The sequence below is a fragment of the Schistocerca serialis genome, chromosome 5, assembly GCF_023864345.2.
Source record: "Schistocerca serialis cubense isolate TAMUIC-IGC-003099 chromosome 5, iqSchSeri2.2, whole genome shotgun sequence".
Lineage (NCBI taxonomy): Eukaryota > Metazoa > Arthropoda > Insecta > Orthoptera > Acrididae > Schistocerca > Schistocerca serialis.
In genome coordinates, this window is record NC_064642.1 from 544406205 (window position 1) to 544432070 (window position 25866).

Sequence of the window (25866 nt, forward strand, 5' to 3'; positions counted from 1 at the left end):
TCCTCAGTCAAGGAACTGTAAACATAAATTAGGGGAGTTGGAACTTTAATAGTGACAACTATTTATTTACAGCTCTTACAAAATAGATACGTGTTTCAAAGTTTTACTCACCTTCAATGTAGTTACCAGCATTGTGTATAATCCGTTGCCAGCGATGTGGAAGTCTTAGGATACTCTTAGCAGTGCCAGTTGTATTGACAGTTCGAGCGGCGCGGTCTATTGCCCGACGAATTTGTAGCAATTCTGAAGCGAATGCAATGAAGTGTTTTCTTCAGTTTAGAAATCGAGTTGAACTCACGGGGGCTTCAGTCAGGGGAGTGCAGTAGGTGGTGTAGTACTTGAGCAGCCCCATCAGTCAAACAAATCAGTAACAGCTTGCACTGTACGTGCTTGAGCATTCTCCCGCAAATTGATGGTCAGGTCCTGCAGTAAGTATCATCACTTCTGACTCTGTGCTGTTCATTTTTCGAGCACAGCCTACGACCAGCTTAGAGATAGAAGTGATGACACTTCTCTGCAGGACATGACCATCATTTTGCAGGACAATGCTCACGCACTTACAGTGAAAGCTGTTACTGATTTGTTTGACTGATGGGGCTGCTAAGTGCTGTACCACCTACTGCACTCCCCTGACTTGAGCCCTCGTGAGTTCAACTAGATTTCTAAACTGAAGGAAACACTTCACGGCATTAGCTTCAGAACTATTACAAATTCGTCGGACAATAGACTGCGCCGCTCCAACTGTCAACACAACTGGCACTGCTGAGAGTATCCTACGGCTTCCACATCGCTGGCAACGGGTTATACACAATGCTGGTGACTACTTTGAGGATTGAGCAGAACTATCTATTTTGAACGAGCTGTAAATAAATAATTGCCACTATTAAAGTTCCAATCCTCGTACAAAGATGCTTATAAATTGACAGTGCACTACCAAATGCATAAATAAAATTCCTATAAAAATCGTCGATAACAAGCCATATGAAGTCGATCGCCAATTTGTAACTGGTGTACAGTCTCTCATATTGTTATCGGTCTCACCAGTTCTTGGAAAAAGTTCATTTACGAAATATCCATCATCGGTTTTCTACATTCTGGTGAGGTTCTGCGGAATCAGACCTCCCTGTTTTGCCTAATGTTCATTTCAGAATTGAAAAATACAGCCTAATACATTAATCAATGTTTCCATCACATTAAACTGTCAATGAGATCATTTTTTGAAGCTACTAACTTACACTGCACAGCTGTATGCCTAGCACCAACAATGCTCTAGTAAACACAGCGTGTAGAGCTGGCGTATAGTGAATATCACACAACTTACGATTAGGCAACTAGCTGTCGCGAATTTACTCTCTACATTTGCACTGTCAATTGACGAGTGATCGTATACTACACGCAAGCAAAAGTCACAGCTAGATGTTCAAAACTTGCTTTGTGTGCGCGTCAGCTTCATTATTGTCCACTCAGTTTCTGCTTAGCGAAACAAGGACGTCAAAAAGCGTTAAGTTGAAGCCGCAAATACATGACTATAGACGAAGCAAATCCTCGTTAAAAGAACAGGTAAGGAATCCTGTGATATCGGTGTTATCTGTCTGTTCGTGCCTATGGTAGCAGAAGCTTTCTGTTAAGCACTGTACTTGGAATAGGAACGGCCGTCATAACAAGCGATACCACACGCGTTTGCCCGTGAATACGTTTCCTGGCATTCACAGCTAGCGTCAGCACGTTTTGTTGCGTGCTTATCTGTATCAAGCATGTCAAATAAATTCACAACTTTCAGTTCTGTGTCACTGTAATAAGGAAGTCGGGTATAAACACAATGTTATGTTTAAATGACTGAGCTAACCGATTTACTAAAAGTACAGCCAAGAGTTATTCACTGCCTACGAAAGTTTCGAAGCAGAGAGTTTTGTGATTATCTTTAACCAAAAAACGAAACTAACAGGAATAGCTCAGTGGGTTGAGTTCGACTTTATGAACCTGAGACAAATCTATTATCGTAGGTAAAATCGTATTATCAAACTGATGTATTCTGAAGAGACATCTCACAACAGAGAACAGCGTTTGCTCATCTCTTGCAAAAGAGATATTTTAAAAGTGATTCATTACTTACGAAACTACTTATTACATTAACAAGACAACATAGTAATTATATGATTTTGTACACCGTGCAATGTTCGTTAACTGCACATAAACATTTGTGATAACACTGGTGCTTATTGTGTGAGTCGTGAATATCACCGCAATAATTTAATTTAGGACACCGTCTCGCAGCAGAACGAAATTGACGTTGTTGTTGATTCACCATATTTCTTCGGGACGGGTGAGTTAGGAATCTATCACTTGTCACTTGATGTCTTTGAGAACTAGAATATTATTTGAAAATTACACTGATTTTTGTTACGAAGAGGACAAGGTGAATATCTTCTCTGGCTGTCTTCAGATAACCAAGGAAAGTGTTTCAGCCTTTTAATTCTCCTAGATCTTTGGAATATGTTGCACACATCTTATTTTGGATTAAAGTCCACATTATTTCGCTACCTACCTAATTTTACAAAAATATAAGCAGCAGTTACATCTCTATTTTCATAACGTACAGCATAAAACATGATTTGAAGCCTCGCTGCATCTTGCAGTTTATAGTATTCTCGTGAGAATTTTTAATTATGGCTATAGGTAAGTAGTTTAATATGATGAGAATTTATGTTCCCTTATACGGATGTGACGGAATTGGAGAAATGAGATTCGAGATACAATAGACAATAAATCGTAGAAGAAGTACTCTACAGATTGGTTGGTATAAGTGGTGTGCCTGGCGATGAAGCAGAATTGTACCTAGTATCTTGGAAGAAAGTGGATTAAACTATTCGAGAAGCAGAGCAAATACAATTTACAGTAATGTAAAGAATATTAGTAATGTTCTCTACGAGAATACATAGGAGGCAGAAGCTAAGATGTACTGTATAGTTCTGTTACCACCTCAAACGGTTCCAAATACACCAGTATCACATACTTCGAATGGCTCAGTTGTAGTAGAAAAGGCGTGTGCCATTGTAGCGAAATATCACTTGTGGAACATGGACCGTGAACAGAATCCGTCAGCCTTATTCAAAACCCTTACGGTAGACCAAAGTAGCTACGGTATGAAAAAAACTAGATATCAATTAATTCGGGGTTCCAGTTAAACAGTTGAAAGGACTACAAAACTCCTTAGAGATGATTGCAACCTGAAAATTCATGAAGCAAAACTTTGCGGTACATGGGAAAACAAAAACAACATCAGTGGAATAGCTGATCAGGAGACTGTTATAAATACGTGAATCTAAAACTCATTCCTTTGACAAACTAATTTTGCTATTGTAAACTAACAGGCCGCAGCAGTAAATTGATATGTAGGTTATGGGTTATAGGATTCGAATGTTCTTTTTATTTTCATACACTGAAGAGGTGAGAACTGTCTTTCATTTTCAATATGTGACCTCCTGGAAACTTGAAACTTTATTTATTTACTTATCGTTATCGTAAAAATAACAAAGTAACTGTATTGCTGTGTGTATTGTTTTGTATCATAATTTACAAAATTGGTTATTCAAGGTCAGGTGTGATTCTGTATAAATATTAAACCAATAAAGCATAATGAATGGACGCAAATAATCAGTGTCTTCCATTCATTTGAAATGAAAACAATCTTGCGTTAAACCATCCTCTGTAATAGATGTTTCCACAACCTCTAGCTAAATCAGCGGATAGGGGAGGGACAGGAAATATACTTTTACAAAGTTTTCTGAACGATTAAAATTATAAACTTGAATTTTGAGATAAATAATCAATGGCCGAAAAGAATCTATCAGGCAGTACGAACTCTTGAACGAGCAATGTACGTGAAGCACGTGTTTGTAAACTGGTTACGTTTCGTAACAAACAACTGTCTGACGCATTGACGTTGGTAACCCTACTTTGAAAAGCAATACACTATCCTTTGTGATTTGTTCACGATGGACAAAGATTACTCGTTGTACGAACTTGCAGATATGCAGTAGCAAGATGAAGTTCCCGGATGTATGTAGACTAATTGGAATAACTAATTGATGTGGACAGCAAATTACAAGTAAATGGATCTTTAAGCCACGGAGAGCAGGTTAAGATTCTCAAGAAAGAATTGCCCGCTTAGCAGCATTTGAGGAGATGGTATGTGATCGTATGGGAGAAGATTCTAAATAACCACCCCTAAAAATACCTGTGAAAATGCACTCATCCAACTGGTGGAGAAGTAGTTACCCATCTACCATAAATAACGTCGTGCAAGCAATGGAGTCACGTAATTCTGAACCCAGACTTCACTTCTAGGAGTAGATTATCCATCGCAATACTGTAGTACTAATCTTCCGTTGTCGCTTCTAACGATTGCTATTCGTTCCACTGTTGCTGATAACAGCATTAACTTGATTTACACTATATCTCAACCCGAACAACAACGCCCGCCTCCCCAAAGATAACAAATCGTTTTATAGTCAATTGGTAACGGAACACGGCGAAAATATATTTAAAAAAACATCATTCAATCAAAATCATGTTTAAAATTGCCCAAAAATACTCATTATGAAACACGAAAACAAAATAAATACCCAGCACAAATCACTAACTACCCGTAGTTCTTGTACTTCGTTGTATGTTCTTAAGTTCACGGTTGTTTCAATTTTATTGAATTATTAGTTCCTTTGGGAGAGAGGCGAAAATATTAAGTAACTTCGCTACTTAAAAGAACCTCTTGCTCATGAGCTTGCAGATTGGTGGATTATAAATAGATGCCAAATACATTTTAAATAATATAAGAGGCTTTTTTGTTATGTTCATTGTAAGTTTATGTGTTCGTGTGTTGGCAGCTCTATAAACTGCATTAATGTCACTGACAGCGCTCTGCACCCTCGCTAAGAGACTCTGTGGTTGGACGGACCCGCAGTTGAGAGTTAATAGCAGTGATGGAGGTTAGCAGTGTTAGCGTGTATCCGTCATGGAGATTTAATGTTGGTTGGAAGTGGATTGTAAAATGATGATTTATGTATTTTCTAATGTCTGGGAAATGGAATTATTGACGATTATATAATTTAGATCAGGATGTCAGATGACTAAGGTAAAATCTGCTAAATACATTGTTTGCTCCGAAACAAAATCTTTCCTTTCTAACCACAGGCCTATTAGTAGTTAGACCCTATAGTAGTTAGAATCTTTTTATTTAGCTGGCTTTAGTTGCTGCTTTCTGTATTTGCTGTAGTCAGTGTCATGAAGATTTTCTGTAAGGTCCTCCCGGCCAACGATGCCATACGCTCATTTTTATTTCTTTGAGGTAAGTGACTTATGAAATGTATGGGATATTGTTAGAATTTCTTCTAATTCAGGGCCATTCTTCTGTGTTAACTATTTGCAGTCGGATTGCGTTGCGCTTGTATGTTGTGAGCAATAAATGAATAGAATAAGTTGGAGTTGTATTTGCCAGGGAAAATTCTGTAGATCAGTGAAATGATAAACACAAGCAAAGGGACAGTAGGTTCAGATGAATTCAGGAATTTCGTCTAGTGGTAAAGACTATGAAGTTGCAATCATCTGCATTCAGTAGGTTCAGTTGCATTCAGAAGTTTAAGTAAAAACACAGAAGTTCTTAATAGTGATTATCACAAAAAAAGAAAATCACAATGATCCCATTGTATTTTTGTTAGCATTTATCGTCCGTAAATATGATGCCAATACTTCATGTTTAAAAGTTAGATTTAGTAGCAATTTACTTCCGTTAAAATCATAACCACAGGTAAAACCAAATCATGATACAAAACACATCAAATCACACTCCCCATTCCTCAAACACATTCCTTCCGAACAAAAACATCCCGCTCCTTCTCCTCCTCTTTCGACAGTCATATGTCCCTATCCATCTCATGAATTTCAAAATCCAAACTTTTTAGTTAATCGTTCAGACTACATCCAGTGACAAAAACTGGTCTTACCTGTGCGCCGTTTGAAGTGCCTTATCCCAAAGCAGAGGTTCTGTAGTTGTCAATGTCGATCAAATTTACCAACAGCCGTGTAACTTAAGATGTTATATTATTTTATTTTTATTTTGAAGGCTACCAGTTTCAGCGTTTCACTATACCATCTTCAGGCCCCATTTACATCTCTCCAAACAAACGAAATATGTCATATAGAGCCATAAATCTCGATGTCGTGATTCGATCGTTACACTAGTGCTTTATTCGAAGACTTGTCAAAGTTGCTATCAGATCTCCGAATGAAGCACTACAGTAAGGATTGAATTCAACATCCAGATGTTTATGGCTCTATATGACATTTTCTTTATTTGGAGAGATGCATATGGGGCCTGAAGACGGCATAGTGAAATTCTGAAATGGTAGCCTTCAAAATAAAAACAAAATAAAATAACATCTGAAGTTACACGGCTGTTGGTAAATTTCATTGACATCGACAATTACTTAACCACCCGATGTCCTTTGTCCATGATGGACCAACAGAGAGTTTCTATAGTTTGATTTTCTTTCGTCAACCATGCCTATAATTTTGCTACAATCCCCGAGACACCCTTTATGGGTAAGTAAGGCTTTATCAGAGAGGAAAGTAATATATAAGGAATAATGAGCAGTATAAATCGGAGTATCAACCCTGATGTTAAGCAAAACTTGCAGTTCCCATACACACATCTTGACGAAATCATAATTGTTCAGTCGGGATGCTGCCCGTTTACTAATGATGTCGACTTGACATTAAGTTTAAAGGACTTCATTTTTACAGCTGCTAGTGCACTGCGCATCAAGCAATCTGCGGAACTCTAAGGAAGTCCAATGCATTCAGTGGAGCTCTTACGCAAAGAGCACGTGGCCGACACGCGACTCCAGTAGCCCTCGCATAGCTGCGGGCCGAGAGACGATACCGATGACCTCCGCAGGTTGCGAGCAAGGACATCGCGAACTCAAGAATGACGGTGGCCGCCTGCAAGACGTCCTCAAGACGGGTTGCGCTGGTTCATCCAGTACCCGCGACCTTGACGCTCAGCCGATGCCTCAGTGATGTATTTATGGGATGCGCAGAAGCGAGCGTGATCTAACGTCGCCACCGACAACAAATACCGAGACCGAGCTGCTTCGTCTTCGTTATGATAATTAGACTGGAGGCCCTCAAGCGTAAATAAAAGGCGCAGGGGACCTCGCAACCACTTCGCAGGTTCGGAGCACAGCCAGAGATATAATCCGTAAGCAGTGTAAACATTGAGGAGAGTTGATGTATCTCTCAGTAATCATCTTGATTAGACTCACACTGCTCGACAATATAAGACTTCTCAATGTAACCGTCTCATAAATACAGTACAAGCAGGTAACGAAAGCATGTTGATCTATACCGAACTATTCAATCGTTGAGAGGCCCTACCTGGCTGCCCAATACCGCACAACATGTTGTTACGTTCTCTGCTTGTACTGATGGCTGTGATAGTCAGACGGCTAGAGAAATGCTCCATTGTGCTCGTCGTGCTCCAGAATCAGACTTTTAGCGTTATGTGTGGTTCTAATGGCTCTGAGCACTATGGGAATTAACTTCTGAAGTCATCAGTCCCCTAGAACTTAGAACTACTTAAACCTAACTAACTTAAGCACATGACACACATCCATGCCCGAGGCAGGATTCGAACCTGCGACCGTAGCGGTTGCGCGGTTCCAGACTGTAGCGCCTAGAACCGCTCGAAAACTTCGGCCGGCAGCGTTATGTGTGGTGATTAGACACTTCTGAGTCATGACGCCGGCCCATTTCTGCCACTTTGAGAGAAGTAGTTTCGAAGATCGGTGAAATACCGGTGTCCCTTGTACTGTGTCCAACTGCGATACCACATACTGAAATAAACGATACCAGGACTAATAACGTATTCGATCTTAAAGCCGCGTATATTTCTCGCACATTTTCAGTAACTGCGTATATTCGCGATTGAATCGTGTAGAAGTAAGTTCCGACCTCTAATTCAAGTTTATAATGCAGATTTATTTTTCATAGAACATTCTAGTATTATCAACAATTATGGAAGCTCCCTCCCGGCCATTCAGAAATGTGGACGACACAGGAGGCTCTCAACAGGCTATGCTCTAGTACCACGAGAGGCAAGACCAACTTGCAGAAATGGTTTCCTTTGGAGTGAGTTTTTTCCAAGTGTGATGCTACACAGACTAAGAACAGTCTACTACAGTGTTCATCTCCAGCGACATCCACCATGAGACACTTAATGAGGGCGACACCGAATGCATCCGACGTGGTCAGTTTATGGTCAACCAGTGTACTGATGTCAACGATCGATTCCTTTCTGTTGATTATATACTTTGTGCTTCTGACACGATTATAAAAGAATAAACCGTTGTGGAACAGGACATTAATACTTGTTCACCTGAAAAGATTTGTATACAACAGAATACACAACGCGCATAAATACCGAAAAAACGTTTGCTACAAAATCCGTTGAGTAATTAATTTGTAACTGAAACAATAAGTTAAGTCATTGTTCTGAAAAAGATATTTGACTGAATCTCGAATTGTTTTAATAACAGAAGATTTGTTTGATTTTTTAGTGCTACACAAGGTCAAAAACCTGTTATAAAATTTAAATTTTTGACTGTAGATTAATTAATTCAGTACTGATAGTAATGAAGTTCATTACACGTAACTGTTCTTGCATTATTTAATGTGAATTGGCAGTGACCATTCAACTTCAACTGACTGCAGTTTTCGTGCGAAGTTGGACTGCGTGCCGTATGGCGATATTATGTTAATATCCATGTATTTAATTATATTTTTTCAATATAGTGAATAAGAATTTGAAAGGCGTCGGTTCATCATCTCAGTAACTAGAGTGCTACCATTCTGTCACTGCACACATGATGAAACCAATTAGAATACCTGAAATATAGCAATGGTGATATATTTAAGTAGGAAGTGCTGTAGATGAATGTAATTTATTTGAGGGTAGTGATGATATCTTACTAAATTGAGGTCTCCAAAAGCTGTTGCAGGGAGAAGGATTGTTGTTTTTTCATCCTGGAACTGCTAGGCCTTCCCTAATCCTCCTAAATAGGCTGTGGCCAGAGTATACATGGCGGGTTTACGCGGAGGGTAGTTTCCCCACGACGGGGGGTGTTTCTAACATACGTTGCAGGAAAGGTTCCTAATGTCCTACCAGGAGGCAGCACCTCAGAGAAGCGGTATAGACAGGGGCAGCAAACGACTAATGAAAATATCTACTGCTAGTTCTGACTCTTTGGAGCTCGCAGAAATCTAGGAGGGGAGGGAGAAGGATGCATATTGGGGTTGGGGGGGGGGGAGGAGGCAGAGGGTGCAGGAGAACACTTGTAAGGTTAAAGTGTCAAGTCGGGCACTATTTGCGGCGGAGCTACCATCTTGAAAATCTGGAGTTAGAAATACTTCGCGGTCAGCGAAGTTACTTTTCCGGTACGGAAAGCGTACAGAGTATTTGATAGTGCGTTCCCGTGCTTGGGCGTCAAATTCTGTTTACGAACTTTTCCGTTTTCCTCTTCGAGTGTTGTGGATTAATATGAGTGTAAACTCGTTCGTTCAACGAAGGCCTCAAAGCAGTAGGTGATGTTAATAGCTAGCTGGAGTTTTTGTTACATGAAAACAACGGATTTGGTTAGGGTTAATGGACATGTATAAATTTTACTTTCTTCCACGTAAATTTGGTGCTTCTGTTTTGTTGTTCTTGTAATTATCAGCGGCAGTTGCTAATAGCCAGTTGAAGGCGTCACATAGGTTAACGGTGAACATACGGGGCGACAGTTATTGAACTGTATGAAATAAAATCGTCATAACTACTGATCTGTTTGCGTTAGGACATTCAAACTGCACGGCTGGCCGCGGGACATGATGGGCATTAGTAGGCACATGGATGGTTTGCTTTAGCGACGAAGCCCACTTTCATTTGGATGGATTCGTCAAAAAGCAAAATTGGCCCATTTTGGGGACTGAGAATCCGCATTTCGCGATCGAGAAGTCTCTTCACCCTCAACAGGTGACTGTGCGGTGTGCCATCTCCAGTCGCGGAATAATCGGAGCGATGTTCCTTGATGGAACGGTGACTACCGAACGGTACCTGAAGAGTTTGTAAGACAATTTGATCCCACTTATCCAAAGTGACCCTGATTTCGAAAAGATGTGGTTCATGCAAGACGGAGCTCGATCCCATCGAAGTAGGAGAGCGATGTCGATGTCCTGGAGGAGCACTTTGGGGATTGCATTCTGGCTCTGGGGTACCCAGACGCCACTTGCATGGGCCTCGATTGGCCGCCATATTCTCCGGATATGAACACATGCGACTCCTTTTTGTGGGGCTGTATTAAAGACGAGGCGTACAGCAATAACCCCAAAACCACTGCTGAGCTGAAAACAGCCATTCAGGAAGTCTTCAACAGCATGGAAGTTCCGACACTTCTGCGGGTCGTACAGAAGTTCGCTTTTCGGCCGCGTTACATCTTCGCCAATGATGGTAGGCATATCGAACATGTCATAGCCTAAATACGAATATCTGTAGTAACGTTTATATGTTGAGTAAAGCGCGTGCAGGCTGTAGTCTATAACTCATGTACCGGGTGATCAAACAGTCAGTATAAATTTGAAAACTTAATAAACCACGGAATAATGTAGATAGAGAGGTAATGACATGTGGATTTATTGGAACAAAAAAAAAAAAAAAAAAAACACCCCATATTGCTATACTCGTGAAAGATCTCTTGCGCGCGTCGTTTCGTGATGATCGTGGGCTCAGCCGCCACTTTCGTCATGCTTGGCCTCCCAGGTCCCCAGACAGACCGTGCGATTATTGGCTTTCGGGTTACCTGAAGTCGCAAGTGTATCGTGATCGACCGACATATCTAGAGATGCTGAAAGACAACATCCGACGCCAATGCCTTACCATAGCTCCGGACATGCTTTACAGTGCTGTTCACAAAATTATTCCTCGACTACAGCTATTGTTGAGGAATGATGGTGGACATATTGAGCATTTCCTGTAAAGATCATCATGTTTGCTTTGTCTTACTTTGTTACGCTAATTATTGCTATTCTGATCAGATGAAGCGCCATCTGTCGGACATTTTTTGAACTTTTGAATTTTTTTGGTTCTAATAAAACCTCATGTCATTCCAAGCATGTGTGTCAATTTGTACCTCTCTAACTACATTACTCCTTGATTTATTCAGTTTTCAAATTTATACTGACTTTTTGATCACCCGGTACGTTTTTTTTTCATGTAGTTCAATAATTGGCGCCCTGTATTCCAGTCCACTGGTCTATTAATAGCAACTCAGAACTGACAGATCAACAACATTAAAGATGAAACTTCCTGGCAGATTAAAACTGTGTGCCGGACCGAGACTTGAACTCGGGACCTTTGCCTTTCGCGGGCAAATGCTCTACCAACTGAGCTACCGAAGCACGACTCATGGCCCGTTTTCACAGCTTTACTTCTGCCCGTACCTCGTCTCCGACCTTCCAAACATTCTGGAAACATTAAAGATGTAAACAGGACGAGTTCAGAATGCCGCCCGTATGTTTTGCCGCATTCACTGCGTCCATTGTTTCTCCTTCTGTGCCACAATCCACTCCGCAAGTCAGATAGAGACTGGATAATAATAATTTCGTGTGGCTCGAGGGCCTGGTGCACGTCTCTCAGTCGGAGACCACTTTGTCGACTTGCCTCTCGCAAACCTACACCCGTTATCCAACCGAGGTAAGGGCACCTACAGTTTAACGTAAACTGAGCGGTCGTGGGATCGAATCCCGCTCGGACCTTACCTTTCTGAGTTTACGTTTTAATCTAGCCTTCACCTCTGAGAGACGCGGTGGAGACTGGAACACGGACGAGCTGCGCCCGCTCTCTGGAAGAAGTTGGAACTGCCTGAAGGGCAGAGCGTTTTTCTGAGAGCGCAGAGCTGGTGCGTGACTCACCGGCGCAGCTGCCGGGCGCTGGATGGGTGCTGCAGCTGGGCGGGTCGGGCTGCGGTCGGCCGCCGTGGATGGCGCGGCGAGCTCGACTGGCGAAGGCCCGCCAGCCCGCCAGCGGCTGCGGCTCCGCCGGAGCTGTACGGCCCGGCCACGCCCTGCAAGGACGCGGCTCGCAGCCGGAACCCGCCACCCGGCACCCGGCGCGGCGAACCACCGCCGGCCTTTCCTTTGTCCGGGGCATTCCCACAGCGCCGGCCCACCTCCATACGAACCCTCCCAGATTCATCTGCCGAGACTGTGACCGCTAGCCTACATCTGCATCTACATTTATACTCCGCAAGCCACTCAACGGTGGTGGCGAAGGGCACTTTACGTGCCACTGTCATTACCTCCCTTTGCTGTTCCAGTCGCGTGTGGTTCGCGGGAAGAATGACTGCCGGAAAGCCTCCTTGCGCGCTCGAATCTCTCTAATTTTACATTCGTGATCTCAAACGTTCAAATGCGTGTGAAATCTTATGGGACTTAACTGCTAAGGTCATCAGTCCGTAAGCTTACACACTACTTAACGTAAATTATCCTAAGGATAAACACACACACCCATGCCCGAGGGAGGACTCGAACCTCCGCCGGAACCAGCCGCGCAGTCTATGACTGCAGCGCCTAAGACCGCTCGGCTAACCCCGCGCGGCCATTCGTGATCTCCTCTGGAGGTATAAGTAGGGGGAAGCAATATATTCGATACCTCATCCAGAAACGCACCCTCTCGAAACCTGGACAGCAAGCTACACCGCAATGCAGAGCGCCTCTCTTGCAGAGTCTGCCACTTGAGTTTGCTAAACATCTCCGTAACACTATCACGCTTAACAAATAACCCTGTGACGAAACGCGCCGCTCTTCTCTGGATCTTCTCTATCTCCTTTGTCAACCAGTCAACGGATTTCACACTGATGAGCAATACTCAAGTATAGGTCGAACGAGTGTTTTGTAAGCCACCTCCTTTGTTGATGGACTACAGTTTCTAAGGACTCTCCCAATGAATCTCAAGCTGGTACCCACCTTACCAACTGTGGTGTGCATACTGTAAGACCTTCGGTACACACACCATCAAATTATTTGACTTGTCGCTCTAACGAAGTAGGCGTGTGTCAGCAATATGTCTCGTGGTCTTATCGTGCCGTGTTTATCTTCTGCCATTAGGTCAGACGATGCACGCTTAGAGTAGCAGATTGACGGTGACCAACTTTAAACAGAACTTGATTAATTTTCACACACATTCATTAAAATAATAAAAAGCATAGACATTATGTAACTTGATTCTGGATGCTGTTTACAATTGACAATCGGAAGTTCCTTTGGTCTTGGTACGTTAATGTTATTCTTACATATCTCTGATACTTGAAAAAGTGTCTATTCATTTATCTTCATGGCTATGTACAGGAATATGGTAATCTTATTAGTCGCAGACTGAAACTTGACCAGAGACTGGTACAGACAAATGCAGACAAATGCAGACTGACTAATCGGAGGTCTGTGAACTCGTTATAATACCTCGCGCGTTCAGGTACCACTGCGCGAGTGTGATCTGCGGGGAGAAAAGGTTCTACGTTAGCAGTAATCTCATTGGCGCGTTACATATTAATACGCGGATCGGCGGAAGCAGAACTTGGTCCGTCTCTAAGGCAGCGCCATTTCGTAGTGCAGAGACGGACGAGCGCAGCGCCTACGCTGTTGTGCTTAGCGGGGCGCGCTCTAGTGGGAAAGTTGTGTACGCGCTGACTACGTGGAACTATGTACACAACACCAACAATTAATTTTATATGATCATTCCACTTCAAATCGTTCCGCACACATACTCCCAGATATTTTACAGAAGTAACTGCCACCAGTGTTTGTTCCGCTATCAGATAATCATACAATAAAGGATCCTTCTTTCTATGTATTCGCAATACATTACATTTGTCTATGTTAAGGGTCAGTTGCCACTCCCTGCACCAAGTGCCTATCCGCTGTACATCTCCCTGCGTTTCGCTGCAATTTTCTAATGCTGCAACTTCTCTGTATACTACAGCATCATCTGCGAAAAGCAGCATGGAACTTCCGACACTATCTACTAGGTCATTTATATATATTGTGAAAAGCAATGGTCCCATAACACTCCCCTGTGGCACGCCAGAGGTTACTTTAACGTCTGTAGACGTCTCTCCATTGAGAACAACATGCTGTGTTCTGTGTGCTAAAAACTCTTCAATCCAGCCACACAGCTGGTCTGATCATTCCGTAAGCTCTTACTTTGTTTATCAAGCGACAGCGCGGAACTGTATCGAACGCCTTCCGGAAGTCAAGGAAAATGGCATCTACCTGGGAGCCTGTATCTAATATTTTCTGGGTCTCATGAACAAATAAAGCGAGTTGGGTCCCACATGATCTCTGTTTCCGGAATCCATGTTGATTTCTACAGAGTAGATTCTGGGTTTCCAGAAACGACATGATACGCGAGCCAAAAAACATGTTCTAAAATTCTACAACAGATCGATGTCAGAGACATAGGCCTATAGTTTTGTGCATCTCCTCAACGACCCTTCTTGGAGACTAGGACTACCTGTGCTCTTTTCCAACCATTTGGAACCTTCCGTTCCTCTAGAGCCTGGTGCGAGAGTGACAAAACCAAGCGACGTGGTGCACTGATTAGACTGAAACCGCAGCTGAGAGGACCGGTGTCCACTTCCTCTGAGGCCTCCCAGATTTCCGTACTTTCATTTAATTGCTAAGGTTTCTTTCGACACCTTCATTCATCTCACCACACAAAATATTACACTCCGATTAAAATTACCCTGTGATGGACAGATTGCAGTGGTGGTGAGGAGGGAGAGGAGGGGGCAGTGTTGTCGTTATGCAGCCAGACACAGTAGGCAAAAGTATGTACCTACAAAACTGGCAACACGGCGAGTATATGGCGCTCGAGAAAGAACTAAGGATGGCTAGCAACTAGCCTTTACCACTCGACTCGCTCAAACGTCAATCACAAACTAATTTTGATCAGAGTGTAGTAACCCTCTTAAAAGAGGACAGAGCGCCGTACACGGTGTGCACAACTGGCGGCAAGCAATGAACTGACCCTCCACTGCTGACGTAATTCGTGGCATTGAAGGGATGGGTGTGTGTGTATGTGTGTGTGTGTGTGTGTGTGTGTGTGTGTGTGTGTGTCTATTTGTGTCTGTGTGTTTGGTGGCCGGCCGGAGTGGCCGGCCGGGGTGGCCGAGCGGTTCTATGTGCTTCAGTCTGGTACCGCGCTACCGCTACTGTGGCAAGTTCGAATCCTGCCTCGGGTATGGATGTGTATGATGTCCTTAGTTAGGTTTAAGTAGTTCTAAGTTCTAGGGGACTGATGACCTCAGATGTTAAGTCCCATAGTGCTCAGAGCCATTTTTTTGTATTTGGTGTGTGAGAGAACGCCAGTCTGTTCCATGGGACCGAGTCTGCGAGGAGACGTTACAGAATGTCAGAAAAGACCGTTCGTGTTTGAACGGGTCCATGATCACGTTGTGAACGAAGATACACGATTTGTCGGTGTATCGACGTCGACTCCCAACGTATGGCATTTCTCAGTGAATATACTGTGAACTATGGATGAAGGGCAGCAAGCAGATTCCGTATTCCTAAAATTACGGAAATTGTTTGACATAGTGGCACATACAGACTCTTAACGAAGGTCTGAACATAAGTTCTCAGGTATCACAGTGGCTCGAAGACGTTTCCAGTAACAGAATCTAGGATCTTGTCCTAGACGGCGAGAGACAAGGGTACAGTCCGAGGCGTCCAATGGAAGTACACTGCTGGCCACTAAAGTTGCTACACCACGAAGATGACGTGCTACAGAAGCGAAATTTAACCGACGGGAAGAAGATGCTGTGATATGCAAAATATTAGCTTTTCAGAGCATTCCCACAAGGTTGGCGCCGGTGGCGACACCTACAACGTGCTGACATGAGGAAAGTTCAAAACCGATTTCTCATACACAAACGGCAGTTGACCGGCGTTGCCTGGTGAAACGTTATTGTGATACCTCGTGTAACGAGGAGAAATGCGTACCATCACGTTTCCGACTTTGATAAAGGTGGGATTGTAGCCTATCGCGATTGCTGTCTATCGCATCGCAACATTGCTGCTCGCGTTGGTCGAGATCCAATGACTGTTAGCAGAATATGGACTCGGTGGGTTCAGGAGGGTAATACGGAACGCCATGCTCGATCCCAACGGCCTCGTTTCACTTGCAGTCGAGATGACAGGCATCTTATCCGCATGGCTGTAACGGATCGTACAGCCACAGCTCGATCCCTGAGTCAACAGATGGGGACGTTTGCAAGACAACAGCCATCTGCACGAACAGTTGGACAACGTTTGTAGCAGCATGGACTATCAGCTCGGAGACCATGGCTGCGGTTATCCTTGACGCTGCATCACAAAAAATGGTTCAAATGGCTCTGAGCACTATGGGACTTAACATCTGTGGTCATCAGTCCCCTAGAACTTAGAACTACTTAAACCTAACTAACCTAAGGACATCACACACATCCATGCCCGAGGCAGGATTCGAACCTGCGACCGTAGCAGTCGCGTGGTTCCGGACTGAGCGCCTAGAACCGCTAGACCACCGCGGCCGGCGCTGCATCACAGACAGGAGAGCCTGCGATGATGTATTCAACGACGAACCTGGGTGCACGAATGACAAAACGTCATTTTTTTGGATGAATCCATGTTCTATTTACAGCATCATGATGGTCGCATCCTTGTTTGGCGACATCGCCGTGAACGCACATTGGAAGAGTGTATTCGTCATCGCCATACTGGCGTATCACCCAGCGTGATGGTACACGTCTCGGTCACCTCTTGTTCGCATTGACGGCACTTTGAACAGGGGACGTTACATTTCAGATGTGTTACGACCCGTGGCTCTACCCTTCATTCCATCCCTGCGAAACCCTACATTTCACCAGGATAATGCACGACCGCATGTTGCAGGTCCTGTACGGGCCTTTCTGGATATGGAAAATGTTCGACTGCTGCCCTGGCCAGCACATTCTCCAGATCTCTCACCAATTGAAAACGTCTGGTCAATGGTGGTCGAGCAACTGGCTCGTCACAATAAGCCAGTCACTACTCTTGTTGAACTGTGGTATCGTGTTGAAGCTGCATGGGCAGCTGTACCTCTACACGCCATCCAAGCTCTGTTTGACTCAATGCCCAGGCGTATGAAGGCCGTTATAACGGCCAGAGGTGGTTGTTCTGGGTACTGATTTCTCAGGATCTATGCACCCAAATTGCGTGAAAATGTAATCACATTCAGTTCTGGTATAATATATTTGTCTAATGAACACCCGTTTATCATCTGCATTTCTTCTTGGTGTAGCTATTTTAATGGCCAGTAGTGTAAATGTTTTGGCGCAGATGGTACATATGCGACTGCTAGCTGATGACTCTGCAGTGTATAGGAAAGTGCCATCATTGCGTGACTATAGAAGGATTTAGGATGACGTGCATAGAATTTCTAGTTGATGTAGTGAGTGACAGCTACCTCTAAATCTACAAAAAATGTAAGCTAATGTGGATAAGTGGGAAAAACAAATCCGTAATGTTCAGATGCAGCATTAGTTGTGTCCTGCTTGACATAGTCACAGCGCTTAAATATCCGACCGTAACGTTGCAAGAAATACGAAATGGAACAAGCATGTGAGGAATGTGGAGAACGAGGTAGGAAAGGCGAATGGTCGACTTTGGATTGCTGGGATAATTCTGGGAAAGTGTGATTCATCTGTAAAGGAGACCGCACATAGTACCCTAGTGCGACCTATTCTTGAGTAGCGTTTGTGATCTGTCCCAGGTCGGATTAAGAGAACACATCGAAGCAACTCAGAGGCGAACTGCTAGATTTGTTACCAATAGGTTCGAACTGCACGCAAGTATTACGGAGATGATACGGGAATTCAAATGGGAATCCTTTGTAGGAAGCCGGCTTTCGTTTCGAGGGACACTAATGAGAAAATTTAGAGCACCGGCATTTGAATCTGACTACAGAACGATTCTATTATCGCCAACATACATTTCGCGTAAGGACCACGAAGATAAGACAAGAGAGATTAAGCCTGTTTCGGAGGCATATAGCTTGTCGTTTTTCCCTCGTTATATTTACGACTGGAATAGGAAAGGAAATGACTAGTATTGATAAAGGGTACCCTCCACCAGGCACCGCACAATTGTTTGCAGAGTTTGTACGTAGGTATAGATGCAGATGTAGATGTAGAATGGACAGGTGGCCGCTCGTTCAGCCCGATCCGAGGAGGTCCCTTGTCCCGTCGACAACTACTGAGGTCATCAGTCCCCTAGAACTTAGGACTACTTAAACCTAACTAACCTAAGGACATGACACACATCCATGCCCGAGGCAGGATTCGAACCTGCGACCGCAGCGGTCGCGCGGTTCCAGACCGAAGCGCCTAGACCGCTAGGCCACTACGGCCGGCGAAATCGGTCATGTCCTTTCAAAGGGACTATTCCGGAATTTGCCTGAAGCGATTTATGGAAATCACGGAAAACATAAATCAGGATGGCAGGACGCGGTTTTGAACCGTCGTCCTCCCGAATGCGAGTCGAGTGTGCTAACGACTGCGCTACCTCGCCAGGTAGGTCCACGGAGCTAGTGGCGGTCCAACAACAGACACATTATGGAGCCCCCAGAGAAACAGCGTCCAGGGTGAGAAGGAATTCGAATGTGCACTCGGTATTTCTTCTGGTGGGGCCTCATCCGAGCTATGGAGGAGGTCCTGCCTGCGGCTATCGAGCGTGCAGGATGCAGTTGTCTGCAAACTGCAGCTCACGTCGACACCAATGATATCTGTCACTTGGGTTCTGAGCACAGTCTCAGTGTACATGGACGGCTGGCGGAAGTGATGAAGGCTGCTAGCCTCGCGCACGGGGTGCAAGCGGAGCTCACAATTTGCACCATCGTTCCTAGAACGGATTGGGATCCTTTGGATTGGATTCGAGTGGAGACTCTCAACCAAAGGCTCCATCGCTTCTGTGACGCTCAAAGCTGCTGATTTCTGGACCGTCGTTATGGAGAGGAGAACTTTTTCATTTTTATAGCAAGAGTTAATGTATATTCTCTGATCCATTTAAAAAAAATTGATAATCCCCACTCGTAAGCAAAGACATGTAACGTTCCTGACAACTGACGACAGATTAAACATCTAATGTGGTTACTAGTGAACAGATACATTTCAGACATGTTTACCAACACAACAACGAAATTGCGTGAATCGTACTAATACCACTCGCGAAATTACAAAATTCCTGATACTTTTTGAAAACGTCTAGTGTATGTGACAAAAATTCTCACTTCTGCGTTCTCCAAGACAAACTCAAACGTTTGGAGTTCTGTAGTATTGCCTTCAAAAAAAAATGGTTCAAATGGCTCTGAGCACTATGGGACTCAACATATTAGGTCATAAGTCCCCTAGAACTTAGAACTACTTAAACCTAACAAACCTAAGGACATCACACACATCCATGCCCGAGGCAGGATTCGAACCTGCGACCGTAGCACTCCCGCGGTTCCGGACTGCAGCGCCAGAACCGAATTGCCTTCAAAGCCCCATTTTTACGTAGCGACATTCACAATGCAGCCTATGGATATTAAAATTTTTGGAAACAAACTGTGAACAAGAAATTTCTCTTCCATCCCGCTTTTACCGCCACTGCCAATAAACTCTTACAATTACGCGATTACAGCTTTCTAGCTTACGCTGCTACATTTTTGCTCCTGTTTTGAAAGATTTAATGGCTGCCTTTCGTCTGCTTATAATCGTTAACTAAGCAGGTCGCGACCCCTGATTAAAACTCTCCTGCCGGAAGCAAGGTAGGCGAATCTTCCACCCACTGGGCCGCAACTCGATCCACCGCTCGTTGCTCCTTTTAGCGGCGAAACAGCTAACGATAACACCGTGGTACTAAGTCGCACCTGTTACACCCTTTTATCCAGTCAACATATTACTCTCAACATGATTTCGCTTTATTGTCTGTAGAAACACCGCAAGCAGATCACAAATGAACTTAACGGTCATTTTAGCCATTGTGGATGACGAACTGATTTAAATTGGCGTTTTATGTAGGTATACAGTGCAGCCAGTCACTTTTTGAATTTTTTTATGATATACTAGACTCTTTAACTCTCTAAGACAAAAAAAAAAAAAAACGAAGCACCACGAAGAAAGGAAGGAATTACCCGAATATGACGGAAATCTGTAGATCTGATGTACACGTACAGAGAAACCAGTTTCAGAAAATATGGATGATTTATTCAAGAGAAAGAGCTTCAGAAATTGAGCAGGTCAACAACGCACTGGTCCACCTCTGGCCCTTATGCAAGCAGCTATTCCACTTGGCACTGATTGAGTTGTTGGATGTTCTCCTGAGGAATATTGTGCCAAATTCTGTCCAACTGGCACATTATTTCGTCAAAATCCAGAACTGTTTGGAGGGTTCTGCCCAAAATGTTGCAAACATTCTCAGTTGGGAAGATACCTGGCGACCTTGTTGCCCAAGATAGGGCATTATTTTGCTGAAATATAAACCAAGTATAGCTAGTAATGAAGAGCAACAAAACTGGGCACAGAATGTAGTCGACGTACGTCTGTGCTGTAAGGGTGCCGCAGATGACAACCGATGGGGTCCTGCTATGAAACGAAATGCCACCCAAGACCATCACTCCTCGCTGACGGGACGTATGATGGGCAACAATCAGGCTGGTATTCCCCCGCTACCCGAGGAGTCTCTGCACACCTCTTCGCTGGACATTGGACTAAGTTCGAAGCGGGACTCATCACTGAAGACAATTTTACTCCATTCGATAAGATTTCGGGCCGAAGACGTGTCTGGAAACTTCCAGGAGAGATCTAATGGACCATGTCCAGCTAGACGCTAGTGAACTGGCACTGGTGAAAATAACAAGTATTGAGGCAGAAGTTATTGAAATTTTCTCGAAACGAGTAGATCCTTATGTTACATTGTAGAGATTACATTGTAGAGCTTCATAGTATCCATGACAAATTTATTCTGACGACGTACACTTCATGCACTTACACACAAACACGCACACACACACACACACACACACACACACACACACACACACACACATACATACACACACACACACACACACACACACACACACAAACACACACCATTACTTAGACACACCCAGTTCACATTTAAGTAAAAAGAGTATGAACGTACTACATATCACTCTTCGCCACATCTTGATCTTTCACATTCTAAGAAGGCTGTTTAGGTTTTTATGTTGGTAACGTCACGTAGCGCTCTGTATGAAAATCACTGGCTGTGCTGTGTGCAGTCTGTGGCTGGTTTGCATTGTTGTTTGCTATTGTAGTGTTGGGCAGTTGGATGTGAACAGCACGTAGCGTTGCGCAGTTGGAGGTGAGCTGCCAGCAGTGGTGGATGTGGGAAGAGAGATGGCAGAGTTTTGAGAGCGGACGATCTGGACGTGTGTCCGTCAGAAAAACGAAATTTGTAAGACTGGATGTCATGAATTGATATATGTATTATGACTTTTGAACACTATTAAGTTAAATACATTGTTTGTTCTCTATCAAAATCTTTCATTTGCTAACTATGCCTATCAGTAGTTAGTGCCTTCAGTAGTTTGAATCTTTTATTTAGCTGGCAGTATTGGCGCTCGCTGTATTGCAGTAGTTCGAGTAACGAAGATTTTTGTGAGGTAAGTGATTCATGAAAGGTATAGGTTATTGTTAGCCACGGCCATTCTTTTGTAGGGATTATTGAAAGGCACATTGCGTTGCGCTAAAAATATTGTGTGTCAGTTTAGTGCTGATCAGAATAAATAAAGAGAGTAATGTCTGAGTACGTTCAGTTCTGCTCAGCTGTTTGAAAATCAAATAACGTAGAGGTTTTCCAGTACTGTCATTTATAAAATTTTTCTAAGAGGACGTTTCAACATGAGATGCATTAAATTACAGGTTAAAAATGTTTATAAGCATAGATAATGAGTACAAGCTGTAGACGTATTCATCGTCGACAACGTATACGTAATACGTATCAAAACAGTTACAGGTAAATACATAGAATGAAATATTTACTACGTAATTAAGAAGTGAATCAGTTACTGGCATCTGTGAAAGACACAGATGATCACAGAAAGCTGTAGGTGTCTATATTAATTGAGCTTTCCTTTGTGGAGCCATGGCAATGTATAATAATTCGTAAAGTAATATATAACATATATATAAAATACACATTGCTGACAAACAGTTACAGGTGGAGAACAGAGATTTGCATTCTTAAATTGAAATCACCTCATAAAATACTTAATAAACAAAATTAAACAAATTGAAGGATGTCATTATTACCATCAAGAATTGCTAATGAACCTACTTTATTTAGCAACCAGTTTCAGTATCATGGCGTTCTTCAAATATTTACGAGGCCTGGGGCACTAACGTCCGTAAAAGTAAAGTGATCAACACAGAACTTTTTCATCCACAATTTTAAAGGCATCGTGGCACCAAAAAACCTTAAAAAACGACCATGATAAGATATATTCATCTTCCTGTATAACTTATTATTATTATTATTATTAAACCAACGAACAATCAGTAATCCTTCTTGCACAATACAGATTTCCAGTGTTTGTGCCTGCCATGATGTTTGCAATGCTTTCATGCTGTTACAAGCGTAACAACTATTTCCCTCTGTTAGGCTGCCTGTAACTGTTCTGCCCTGACTCATTTCAGATACACACCAACAACTTTCTATGATGTCTGACACGCACGCTCGTAACTCATTCACTCTTCAATTATATAGCAAAGATTTCACGCTCTTTGCTGATCCGTAACATTCTTTAGATAGTAACCTGTATGTTGTCAACTTATGAACACACCTGCAGCTTACAATGTTTACTTGAGTCCATTATCCATGCTTGTAAATATTTTATTCTGTAATTTAATGCATCATGTGTGTGTGTGTATGTGTGTGTGTGTGTGTGTGTGTGTGTGTTTTAGTGTTTGTAAGCTGGTTTAAATGCACGTTATCAGAGTTAATTTACCATAGATACCACAAGGCAAGTATCCTATGACATAACGACCTTCTCGTTCCGAAAACATTTCCGCAAATAATGTCTCAATTTTCAAATGGTTCAAATGGCTCTGAGCACTATGGGACTTAACATGTCATCAGTCCCCCTAGACCTATAACTACTTAAACCTAACTAACCTAAGGACATCACACACATCCATGCCGAGGCAGGATTCGAACCTGCAACCGTAGCGGTCGCGCGGTTCCAGACTGAAGCGCCTAGAACCGCCCGGCCACACCGGCCGGCTCTCAATTTTCACCAACAAAACATCCAGCTGCACATGGCCCAGAGAATAATGTTCCTGTAACTCTTCCATCTCAGAATGAGCCTGCAGTGGCTTGACAACTAGTAAATGGTACAACCAAAATCAAAAAGCGACTGGTTGCATGTAACTTACATTAGTTGCCAATATCTTCGTTTTTTGTGAATAATGCCTTCCATCTAAATGAAACTGTAGTTAAATTCAATTGCTATAGAACTCCTAAGATATCGGAAACGGAGCGTAAGATTTGAACCAATAAGAACGGGGAAGGGAATCGACATGTTATTCGCAAAGGTATCCTAGCACCGACGTATGCAAATCATGTAAAGTGGATTGTGAGATTTTTCCTCCAAGTACATGTCTTCCCAGTGGTTCGCTATCTTCGTCTAAAACTAATGCGTAATATGTCTCTCAAGATACCACTGTTCATTGGACGTTAAATAAACTCTCTTTATGTACAGTTCCGTTATAAGATCTGGGTCGGGAATATAACACGTTTTTACGCTCACAGAACTGTATTTTACACTCTTTTCCTAGTTTTACGGTTGAATGCAAGTAGCCAGTGCTATCTCAACCAGGCATTCCCGCCCTGTCACAGGGTGATATACAAAACGTATTACGTGTGTAGATTATTCAAATCGAGCAGCACACATAAGGTGTCGGTAGCGTTGGACCACCTTCTTCACTGATACTCATTTGCTCTAGAATTATTGAAAGAGTTAAATCAATGATGTAGTGATGTAAGATAGTCAGGACACGTCTCCAAATTGAATCGGAGTTGCCTTCTCGGCTCAGAGAGTACGGCTGCTCGCTTGTACTATTGTATTCGCAGGTACAACACATTCAAACCACCACATCAGGGCAGTTCAGTGAAAGTGAAGCATACCAATGTTCTGGACAAATTTGAAAACTGGTGTATTAAACTGATTGAGCAACTGATGTGCACACAAATTTTTGTAAGGTAACTAGACATTTGAAACTTCAAATTTAGTCTGTAGTTGCACTGCTGACGGAATTCACTAATGCCAGTTTCTTGAAATTACATTGTCATCAGAGAGAGAATATCTATTATGCACTAGACTAGCGAGGAAATAAACTGGTGTAGTTTCAGCTTCTTCAGAGAACATTAGACATGTGAAGAGCACACTGCGAAAGGTGGGGAGCTACATAGTGTGTTTCCTTTCAAAAATGCTGACGCCGCGCGTAATCACTGGCTTTTCTCAGTACATGCATGTTCTGTTTTTCGTAATGAGTGGAAATGTGCTATCGTTATCTTAAGAAGTAAACTATTTTAGCAAGGATAACTTCTCAGTTTCGTTCGCATAAAAATACTGGCGATTCCTATGTCCATTTACACAGCCACTGCCCAACAAAAATGGCTCTGAGCACTATGAGACTTAACATCTGAGGTCATCACTCCCCTAGAACTTAGAACTACTTAAACCTTACTAACCTAAAGACATCACACACATCCGTGCCCGAGGCAGCATTCGAACCAGCCACCGTAGCGGCCTTGCGGTTCCAGACTGAAGCGCCTAGAACCACTCGGTCACTGCGGCCGGCCCACTGCCCGACAGGCCGACATACCTATTTCGGAGGCGCAGTCCTTTTTCATAGAAAACCAATAGTGTATAAATCATAAAATTTGATCAGTAGTTTTACTTATTAGCGAACATGTTCGATTTTGGAGATCAGGTATTATATATTAATGTTTTTTCCACACAGCATAGTACAGATTGCTCATAAAAGTCATTTAGTTTAGAATCACTTTCGTTCTCGATGTCTTAAAATAGTATCAAAGAAACCCCTTGCAATATAAATAACTTTTATTTGTGATATACTTTTCGGCGAATATTAATTGTTACGCTGTATGCTATGCACCGAGGCTAAAAAGTCATGGTATTGTGATATGCACATATAGAAATGACGGTGGTATCGCTTACAGAAGGTATAGGAGGGTAGCGGCCGGCCGTGGTGGCCGAGCGGTTCTAGGCGCTACAGTCTGGAACCGCGCGACCGCTACGGTCGCAGGTTCGAATCCTGCCTCGAGCATGGATGTGTGTGATGTCCTTAGGTTAGTTAGGTTTAAGTAGTTCTAAGTTCTAGGGGACTAATGACCTCAGAAGTTAAGTCCCATAGTGCTCACAGCCATTTGAGCCATTTTTTTGAGGGTAGCGCATTGGCGGAGCTGTCGTTTGCACTCAGGTGATTCAGGTGAAAAGGTTTCCGACTTGATAATGGCCGCACGACGGGAATGGTAGTTCGAGCTACGAGCATGAAACATTCCATTTCGGAAATCGTTGGTAAATTCTATATTTTGAGAGCCAAAGTGTCAAAAGTGTGCCAAGAATACCAAATTTCAGGCATTACCTCTCGCCACGTTCACCGCAATGGCCGACGGCCTTCACGTAGCGACCGAGAGCAGCGACGTCAGGATAGA

At 43.1% G+C, this 25866-nt stretch overlaps 1 protein-coding gene across 1 annotated transcript in view; it reads right to left on the reverse strand.

Annotated features, from left to right (window-relative positions):
- The window catches only part of LOC126482070 (gametogenetin-like), a 406404-nt gene extending 394325 nt beyond the window's left edge, over positions 1-12079 (reverse strand). The window contains exon 1 of the mRNA XM_050106046.1: positions 12001-12079. The gene's annotated coding sequence lies outside the window, so the exon portion shown is untranslated. The remainder of the gene's footprint in view (positions 1-12000) is intronic.
- Between the last annotated feature and the right edge of the window lie 13787 nt (positions 12080-25866).